The sequence below is a fragment of the Anguilla anguilla genome, chromosome 5 (genome assembly GCF_013347855.1).
Source record: "Anguilla anguilla isolate fAngAng1 chromosome 5, fAngAng1.pri, whole genome shotgun sequence".
Lineage (NCBI taxonomy): Eukaryota > Metazoa > Chordata > Actinopteri > Anguilliformes > Anguillidae > Anguilla > Anguilla anguilla.
In genome coordinates, this window is record NC_049205.1 from 31327224 (window position 1) to 31337309 (window position 10086).

The window sequence follows — 10086 nt, forward strand, 5'->3', positions numbered from 1 at the left end:
GCAGAGACTTTGGGTTATTGTTTTTGATATGTGATACCCAAGTCATTCAGGATAGATGCTGTTTAAATATTTAGAATGAGTACTGTGTCAAGTAATTACTAAACTTTTGGAAATGTGCCAGCACCATCAGCCAAACCACATCAATGGCCCTACGATTAGCTCTCTGTTCCATTAAAAATTACTGCATTGGTACTGGGTTGAAGGCAGAACTGTTATTTGCATATTTATTTCCTACACTCAGTGGATTTACCACCCTTATTATTCATGTGCAGAAAAGAGATGTTGGCCCAAAAGGAAAAAAAAAATTGTTAATTGAGTGGAATGGTGAGTGTACGCAGAATGAGGGGATGTTATTAATCGAATGATTGTTTCTATTTCTTTTGTCTGTTGACCCCCTCATAATGTTTTGAAAAGGATAAGAGCAAAGAAAATAAGGGCTCCCCTTGTCATATCAATGTGCTTTGCCCGTGACCCTGAAGTAGTTACGAACCAAGAGTAAAAATAAACATGAATACATGTATAAAGTGTGTTTAAGAGAATATTTTTCACTGCAATCCTGGTGAACTTTAAAGAAAGCCAAGGAGGGAAAAACTGAATAAACATGCTTCTGATTCGAGAAACGTACCATGAAAATGTATTGCGCTTATCTGAGGTCTACTAAAAACCATAGAGTATATTTAGTTTCATTAGAATCGACTTTACGTCTGCTCCCCTCTCCTAATAATAGGTTTCATTGCTTGTGGCAGTAACACTAGACTTGTCAGTGAACAATATCCCACAACATTGCTGACATTCTGCTGTGTTTTAACTGCCAGCGTGTATGGTGTCCTGCTACATGCTATCCCAGCAGCCCAGGGGAAATGTGATGCCCTGTTGACTGTGCTTTAACCTGCCAGCTTCACACTGTCCATATGGAAAATCTGAAACTCTACACCTCATCTCCCTTCTTGACACCCGGTTGGGTATTGGGGGGAGGGGGTTTGGGGGTTGGGGGGTTATGCAAAGGGGCTAATTTGTGAAAATCACACACTTATCTCATACTGCATCTTGAGAAAACACTCAATTGTTAAAAATGAACAACAATACACTTTCAAGCAATGCATCATAAGAGACAATTTTGTTAAAAGTACTCAGTGAGTGTGAACACTTTGTGAACACAATGAGAATGTTAAAACTGGAGATGCTGGTTGAATGTTTTTGTTCTTGGTCTTGAACCAGATTTGTTATGCAGACAATTCTCTTCGGCAGAACATCGAAGTTGTCTTTGCCAGTGATTGATGATTGAGTACAGAATTTATTTATAGAGCTGCCTTTTAGCAGATGAACCATGCATGTCACTATGGCTTTAATACAGACATGTACTGCAAATGTCCTTGGGGCATTATGACAGAATTATTATTTATTTATTTGTATTATTATAGTTGTCATTTAACAGAAGGCTTAATCCAGGCCTATATCTTTAGCCAAGAAAATAATGCTGTGTTAACGTGACAACTGTGAATATAAATGACCTTTAGATATATTAATATTATCGGGTGCTGATATCCAGAGCAATGTATAACACCTCTATGGTGTTATATCTAAATAAACATCACAGACAATAAACAGATTTATTTTGAGGGATATAATTCCCCTGAGGTCTGTGGATGAAATAGTCTTTCCCATCAGTTTGTATTTTTTATTTGTCTGTATAATACAATTCCTTTCATTTGGTTTTTCAAAATTTGTTTTCAATTCTGCCAGTACTAATTTGACATGAAGGCGGGCTTATAGGAGGGAAGTGTGTCTTTGGTCACTCTATTGAGGACTCCTGGGAGTGGTGGATTAAGATCAGATAAAATATGTCACCTCTGCACATCAAACGGCTCTTTACTGATTTAGCCTGCTTAGTCAGCTATTTTGTTAGTTGAAATATCTTCTATCAAGTAAATTTAGGAACATTAAACAAAGGATAATGTAGCTGGTACAGACTGAGCTCACAACCTAGTAATGCAAGTTACTATGATTTTTATCTGTGTGTATGTTTTTTTTTAAAACATACATTTAAATTTAATTTTTTTACAGCTAGGTAACAAGCTCAATAAGTTTTTTTATTGAGTTAATTATTTATAAACAAAACTAATTGAAACAAGAATATATAGACAGCAGACCTGGGTCAAATACAAATACAAATTTGTATTTGAAAATGTAGTTAAATACATATTTGAAGTATTTTCAAACACATTCACACATGAAATACTTTGTATTTGATTTATTAAAATTATTTTAATGGAAAACCAAATACTTTCCCAAATAATATTTTAAAAATACATTCTTTTAAATAAATACTTTCCTGGGAAACCAAATACTTTTTCAAAATACATTACAAAATATATTATATAATATAATATATATATAACATAATATATATATTATATAATATATATATATATATATATATATATATATATATATATATATAATATATAATATAAAATGAAATATTTCTGTGATAGACAACAGAAATGACTGAGCCAGCAACAATGTAGGCTTCATACTGAAGGGGGTATCCCAGAGTTATTTGTACAATCGTTGTGAGTGGCTCTCAATGTGATGTCAGCAAGTTATAATACTGAGGGCACTCCAGGGGAACTACTAGGGGCTAGGGGTTGAATTTGGATTATGGGCAAGGGTAGCAGCGACATGCAGAGGGGGTGGCTACAGTGCCCCTTTGTCCTCCTTGGCTGAAATGCCCCTCTAGACCAAATAAAAATTATTATTACTATTATTATTATTATTATTATTGTTGTGTTGTTGCTTCCGCTATTGTTATAATTATGATTACAGTAATTAAACCTAATTAAATCACCATAGTCATTATAAAACAAAAATGTCAGATGATAGGGCAATGGGGGCAGCAGCTGCTCTTGTCACGTGAGTGAAGTGACACTAACGTTAGCTGTCAACAGAACATTCAATCACCTCATTGACACCTTCAACTGGAATTTTTCATCCAGGTACATGGTGCGCACAAGTCTGTGTGTGTATGTGTGTGCGTGCATGTCTGAGAGAGTGAGCTTTCATACACTGTCATGATGTAGTGTGCCGACGTTGGTGGGGGGGGGGAGGACTTTTTCTTGGCTTGAGCCCCTGCACCTCAAAGTGTCTGTGCACGCCCCTGAGGGGTAACCTACGCTGGCAATTTTTAACAACCCATGCGCTGCCTCTAACAGACAGTAGCATAAATGCCCGTAATTGTCTTTGCATTGGGGGGTCGGGGGGGATGGGGTGGCAAACTGAGACTTCTTGCCAGTTTATTTGTACCCATGCAATCTTTCGAAAGTTAGTGGCCTTTTAATGCATTTCCTCTTTTTTCTGTTGTCAGTGTTCGATTTTTTACATTTTGTAAGGTTAGACACTGATAAAATAGAATTCAGCCACACATATTCACTACCAATTAACAATGGATATCAGTACAATTGGACTGAGGCCATCAGCCGCCACTTGACACGTTATCATCAAAATACTGTCCTCTAATTCAACAAAATCAACTTTCAGAGCTGATAGGTTCTCGCATATCCAGGGCTTTTCAAGTCTTTCAACAGCTTGGTGAAATTGCACATGTTGCACTACTGGCCTTTTCACTGTTGTGAAAGCATTTTCAAATAATTCCATTAAATCAAACACTTTGTAGTTGAAAATAGAGTATTTTAAAGGTTTTTTAAAGACATATTTGAAAGTAATTGCAAATACACGCATACATGTTCCTTAAATGTATTTTCAAATACATTTTGTAAATTAAATAATCAGTATTTGCAAATGCTGAATTTCAAATAATTTCTAAATAAGTATTTAAAAGTAATTAAAATACTGTATTTGACCCAGGTCTGATAGATAGTGATGTTCCATGGCCCATGGGAGCCCATTTAAAAATTCTATCATGAGGCCCTCTCCTCTGTTTTACCCACTGCCCCACCAGCCACTTGCCTATATAGGCCTACAGAAACACCACCAATAGCTATTTAATTTTAGGATATTTACCTTTGGTAAAGCATACATAATATTATGGAGCCTACCCCAGCCCCCATAGCATGAATACTAGCAATTAGCTGTCCCTGCTGACTGTTAACAGCATCGGCATTCCTCCCGGTTGTCACAGTCCCAGTTGACTCCCAATTCACTCATTTTCAGGGCCTTTCTGAAATTAATTAGTTTTTAACCACAAACTACGGGGGAAAATAAATTGATAAAATAGAGCACTAATGTCAAAAGGTCTTCGTTTTCAGAATTTTCAACTTTTTATTGACTTATTAAAAGAAAAAGAAGATCCAGCAAAAAGTTTTTTTATTTTAAGTTATGAATCCTTGCATGAAAAAATAAATGACAGTGCGGCTTGTATTTCGATGCAGTAGCAAAAATAGTTCCTCTGAAAATGGTTTGAAAATAGTTCCTCTACAGCAAAACTAAACCTTATCAGCTCACAAAAACAGATATCTTTGATTTACAAATAAACATTATATTGATGTATTATCCTCTGTGGTTAGTTTGTGTTTTAAAACTATTAATTTCAGCAAAATCCCAAAAATGAATGGGAGTTTGGAACCTGACAACTGAGAGCAAGGGTGATGCTGTTAACGGTCCACAGGGACAGCTGGTTTTGCAAGTTAACCTACTCATGCTTGCAAATACTATAGGTTAGGCTCTACAATATTACAAAATTATGTATATTATAAAAGTTTTGTGTTTTTATTCTTTTAACCATTCTACCATTCGTAACTGGAATTTTGAAAAGCTGTGTTTCAAAAAACAAATATTAAATGTCTATCGCGTGCAGGTTATGCGTTTCCATAGCTTTTGGAAAGACAATTATTCATTTAAAAACAAGCTTTAAGAAATTTAAAATGCTTCTAAGGTGTGAATGGAATTTAGGAACTTAAATAAGAACAGCCAAATTAGGTTTGCATGAAAGGACATGCATGGTTTCTCCAGTGTCAACAAACTGTACATTTTTCTGTACCTATGCTGAGAATGTTACACACTGGCAAAAAAGTCTATGATATAAGAAAGGCCAAACCCAGATTCATCACTCCAGAGAACGCATTTCCACTGCTCCAGAGTCCAATGGCGGTGCTTTACACCACTCCAGCCGACACTTGGCATTGTGCATGGTGATCTTAGGCTTGGGTGCGGCTGCTCGGCCATGGAAACTCATTTCAAGAAGCTCCTGATGAACAGTTTTTGTGCTGACATTGCTTTCAGAGGCAACCAAGGACAGATGATTTTTACGCGATATGCGCTTCAGCATTCGGCTGTCCTGTTCTATGAGCTTGTGTGGCCTACCACTTCGTGGCTGAGCTGTTGCTCCTAGACGTTTTTCTTCACATTAACAGCACTTACATTTGACAGTTTGCAGCTCTAGCAGAGCGGAAGTTTGATGGACTGACTTTTGAAAGGTGGCATCCTATGACAGTGCCGCGCTGAAAGTCACTAAACTCTTCAGTACGACCCATTCTACTGCCAATATTTGTGTATGGGGATTGCATGGCTGTATGCTTGATTTTATGTACCTGTTAGCAGTGGTGGACAAAGTACACAACTCCATTCCTTGAGTCAAAGTATAGATACCCCTGGTCAAATATTACTCCACTACAAGTGAAAGATGTTCAGTCAAATTTTTTACTTGGGTTAAAGTACTGGAGTACTTGCTTTTAAAAATACTTAAGTATTCAAAAGTACATTTTATTTTTAATGTCAACGCACTGTTGTATTGTTTCTACGATGCATTTACAGAAGCTCATTTACAGATGCGTTTTTACTGTTATTAGATAGCAGCACATGATAGACGGGTTAAATTGGGATTTGGGAGGTGGGTGGACCCTGAGATCCGGTGGGAGGTGGGTGAAAAAAGGTACAAACCAATGAATGTCTCAGCTGAAAATAGTTGTATGTTTAATGTATTGTGCACATAATTGTAATTAAGGAAAACAATGTTTTAAAAAGAATGTATACTATTGATGCAAGATTTTACATAATATATTTCAAGTTTATTGAGTGTCATTAATGCTGAGAATTTTTTTTTACCCACCAAAATAATCGGTCATCCTCCTCTTGTCCTCACGTTTTCCTCCTTTATCCATCTTTCTTAAACTGGTGAGGCGCAAAACTTTCCTTTAAACTAATCATTGATCTTAAACTGTTTTAATTAATTTTCAGTGATTAACAAGCATACAAACATCTGACTAATCAAATGGAATGGGACACAGATTCTTTGCATTGTGTTAAGGAGATTAAATGATAAGTGAGGTTTAGAAATATCCGTTTTAATCGCTAAGCAGTGGCGGAATCTTCCCCTGATTTTCCTTGAGTGTCAATACAATTAATCCACAAAATAGGCTACTCAATACTATCATATATAGCCAGCTCTCCCCAAATAGGCAGTTTTAGCGAGTAGCCTAGGTCGTATAGCCTACATTTATTTTCATTTGCAGTACGAAATTGTGCACATTTTTAATCAACATTATTTGCGGATATACTTCTGTCTCCGCACTCGTATTCATGGCAAATATCCCGCTATGCGTAGGCTAGATTGTAAACACAATTGAAGTGCAGGTTTTGTTTTTGCTGGTTATTCTGAGAGCTAACATAGTAGAGAACAGACTGGTGTGTCTTATTTGTTAAGTGTACTTGGTGATTAAAACGGATTTTTAACGGATAAATTGAATTTATGATTTAATCCCCCTAACACGGTATGAAGACGCTGTGTGTTAGGCTACTTGTCATTTGATTAATCCGATCGTTGGCATGCTTTATAAAGGAAAATTACTAATGAAAACAGGTTGAGATCAATGATTAGTTTAAAGTAAAGTTTTGCGCCCCATCAATTTTCAGCTCACCAGTCGCCGCTGAATAAAACGTTATGTGTGTGGGAAATATTCAATCCTAGCTTAGCTGCTGACCAGCAACCTGCTGGTTGCTGGTCAGCAGTTAATAATAGTCGCCGTTAATAATAGTCAGCGTTCGTGGGGGCTGTTTATTCCCCTCTCTTTAAAATGTTGCATAGATGAAATTGCATGTTAATGAAACTACTTACCGCGTCTGCTTCCAATCAATCAAGACAATCAACTATATTTTTCTTTCTGTGCTGTCTATATAAACGATTGCTCCTCCTCAGTTTTTTTTTCTTCGTATTTTTGATTGGGTGAGCGAGTAACTGGCTAGAGGGAACACATGGACTGGAGCCTACATGGACTGGATTGTCATAGTTATTTGTAAAACTGCTGGTCAAAATTATTTATTTATTTACCAAAGGTTGGTGGATGCCGTCCACCCGCGTCCACCCCCAATTTAACCCCTGATGATAGATAGCATTGCCTGAAATGTGAAACAGTTGGATGACCCTTCGCTCAAATTCCATAAAATTTCATCTGACCAATCCTAGCATAAAAACTGCAACCACTACAAGCTCAGACAACTTCATAATTAGCAAACGGGCTACCGTTAGCTAACGTTTACATACCTCAACATGCTTTTTCAGGCTGGACGGCGAGTTTTTGAATGCAGTGATGTAGTTTGTGCGTGGTAAGCAGAGCAAACATTTCACAAGAATTTCACAAATCTCAAACATGGACTTGAGATATGGCCATGGGTGCTCTGGTGGCGAAGAATCATCCTTATCTTCTGCCGTCGCCATAATTACCGCCGCCAAGTTCAAATTGAACTGTTCAACCATTGGTGCAACAAGCAAGCACTTTGAACTTGACCGACAGCGGAGGAGTAGGCTACTGTGATTGGTTTTTCTCCTGTGAGGAACACAGCGTGTGGCCAATCGCATTTTAGAAAATAAAAAAATATTCAACTGTTGACTTCAAACTATGCTTCAAAGTAACAAGTAACGACAACCTTCATAGAAATGTAGTGGAGTCAAAAGTACAATATTTATCTTTCAAATGTAGTGGAGTAAAAGTCATAAGTTTCCAAAAAAATAAATACTCAAGTAAAGTACAGATACTTGAAAAATGTACTTAAGTACTGTACTCAAGTAAATGTACTTCGTTACTGTCCACCCCTGCCTGTTAGCAATGGGTGTGGCTGAAGTAGCTAAACCTATTCATCAGAAGGGGTGTTCACATACTTTTGGTCAAATAGTGAAAATCTTAACCCAACCCCAGTCTATTTAAGGTAGACTGATCACTCGCCTGACGGACTAGTGAGCTTCAAATGGGACTCGTCCAAAACATAAACTAGTCTACTCGCCTCTGGCAAGCTGCAAGCTTAGTTCCCCATCCTCACTATTAACATTTTTCAAAACATCATTTAGGTCGGGGTCTGTTTCATTTGAAACTGTTGAAACCTGCATTGGTACACCTCTGTATACATACTGCTTTTATAGTTGACTTAAAAATGTTTTAATTGGATTATTTTTTGTTTTCTAAGGCTGTACCAATATCAGTACTGGGGTTCCCTTATGTACACTGGTTTTCATTCCACCCACAATTGCAATCCCAGAATTTTAGTGCTTTAAGTCGGTGCATATTCGGGCTAGAGTGGGTTTATTGGCATTCATTATGTGTTTTTACAATGAAATATGTTAGAACTCACAGTTCTATCTCTATAAAAAAGTTTACAATGCCAACATTTCCTTATTTTGTAGCATGTGAGGAGTCAAAACAGGCTTGGGGGTCCTCATCTTCTATGCATTTTGCAAATCCACAGATGACACAAATCACTGAAAAGTCAGTATCCTTATCACGGCTAGGGTCCAGTGAAAAAAATCCATAATGGTTTTTAGCCCCAAAACATGCTAACATGGAGAAACGTCGATGTCCATTGTTTACTTAGCAATTCTTCTGAGGAATTGTCATTGTTGTCCGTTTTGCCATTGCATACAGGCCAAGAGTACTTGTACCTATGAAATGCTACTATCTCCAGTTTATACAGACATTCTGGAGCAAGATGAGCCCACAATACTGGCCAAGCAGTCCCTCAGTATAACCAATGGCACACACCCTGCACAAGCAAAGACTCGACAAGGACAACGGCCTAGTACACAGCCAGCCAATGGCTAGCTATTATAATGATGACTGACAAGTATTTTAGCCAATGGAAGTACATTTCTAACAGTGTATAGGCTAGGCTTACATAAAATAAATAACATTGTTTCTTCTGCATGAACAAACTGCAACTTTTTCAGTATGCAGGCAAAGAACATTACGCACTGGCAAAAATGTTCTTCAAACCTAAAATTGTTGTTGTTTTACAACAAAAAAATATTTTGCAATGCCTAAGTCTAAACAGAACCCTCAGTATTTGGAGGCCTTGAAAGAAATCGCTCATCTGAGTGAATATTCTGAGGACAGAAGACAGTGAAAACAGCTTTGACTCCAGAACAGAGGGCGTATTGAGTGAATGGCTTTTATATTGGTGAGCATCAATATACTTTCTAAAAATTACTATTCAGTGTGCTTATAAATAGGGAATAAGGACCTGATTTTGAATAACAAATGTGAAATATGAAATTGTGGTATGTGTTTGAAATGTTCATGAAGGTGGGGTATTTCATTTCCATTTCCATTTAACTTCAATAAATGGACCTCAATTAATGGATAAGTAAACTAGATAGCTAATGTAGTTATTTTCTACAGTCTTCCAGACCTGTAGACCTTCCAGAGGTGGCAAGGGGAGAGCAAGGAGAGGGGTAGGAAAAGGGAGAGGATAGGGAGAGGGTGGGTGACAGGCAGGGGAAAAGGAAGCCACAAGCATATAGCATACAATATATAGTATTTTACAACTCTAAATACTTTTAATATCATTTGGTTACAAAGTGTCCTTTTTGAGTCTCCTATGAATCTACCTAGACACACCTCAGAATAAACGCAATATGCATACAATGCAGAATACTCATTTTTTCTGGCACTGCCAGAAAAAGAGTTTTTAAGCTGACCAGGCACAGACAAAAGCATCTGTATCCACTAAAAAATATTTTAGGTGAGAAAAAAACTTGCACCTTTTGAGCTGCTGTTTCTGTAGTATTTTGAGTAATTCTGGCCCTGAGACCAGGATTATGCCAGTAGCAAAAAGGATTCAGAAAAGGTAACCATTTATTTTCAA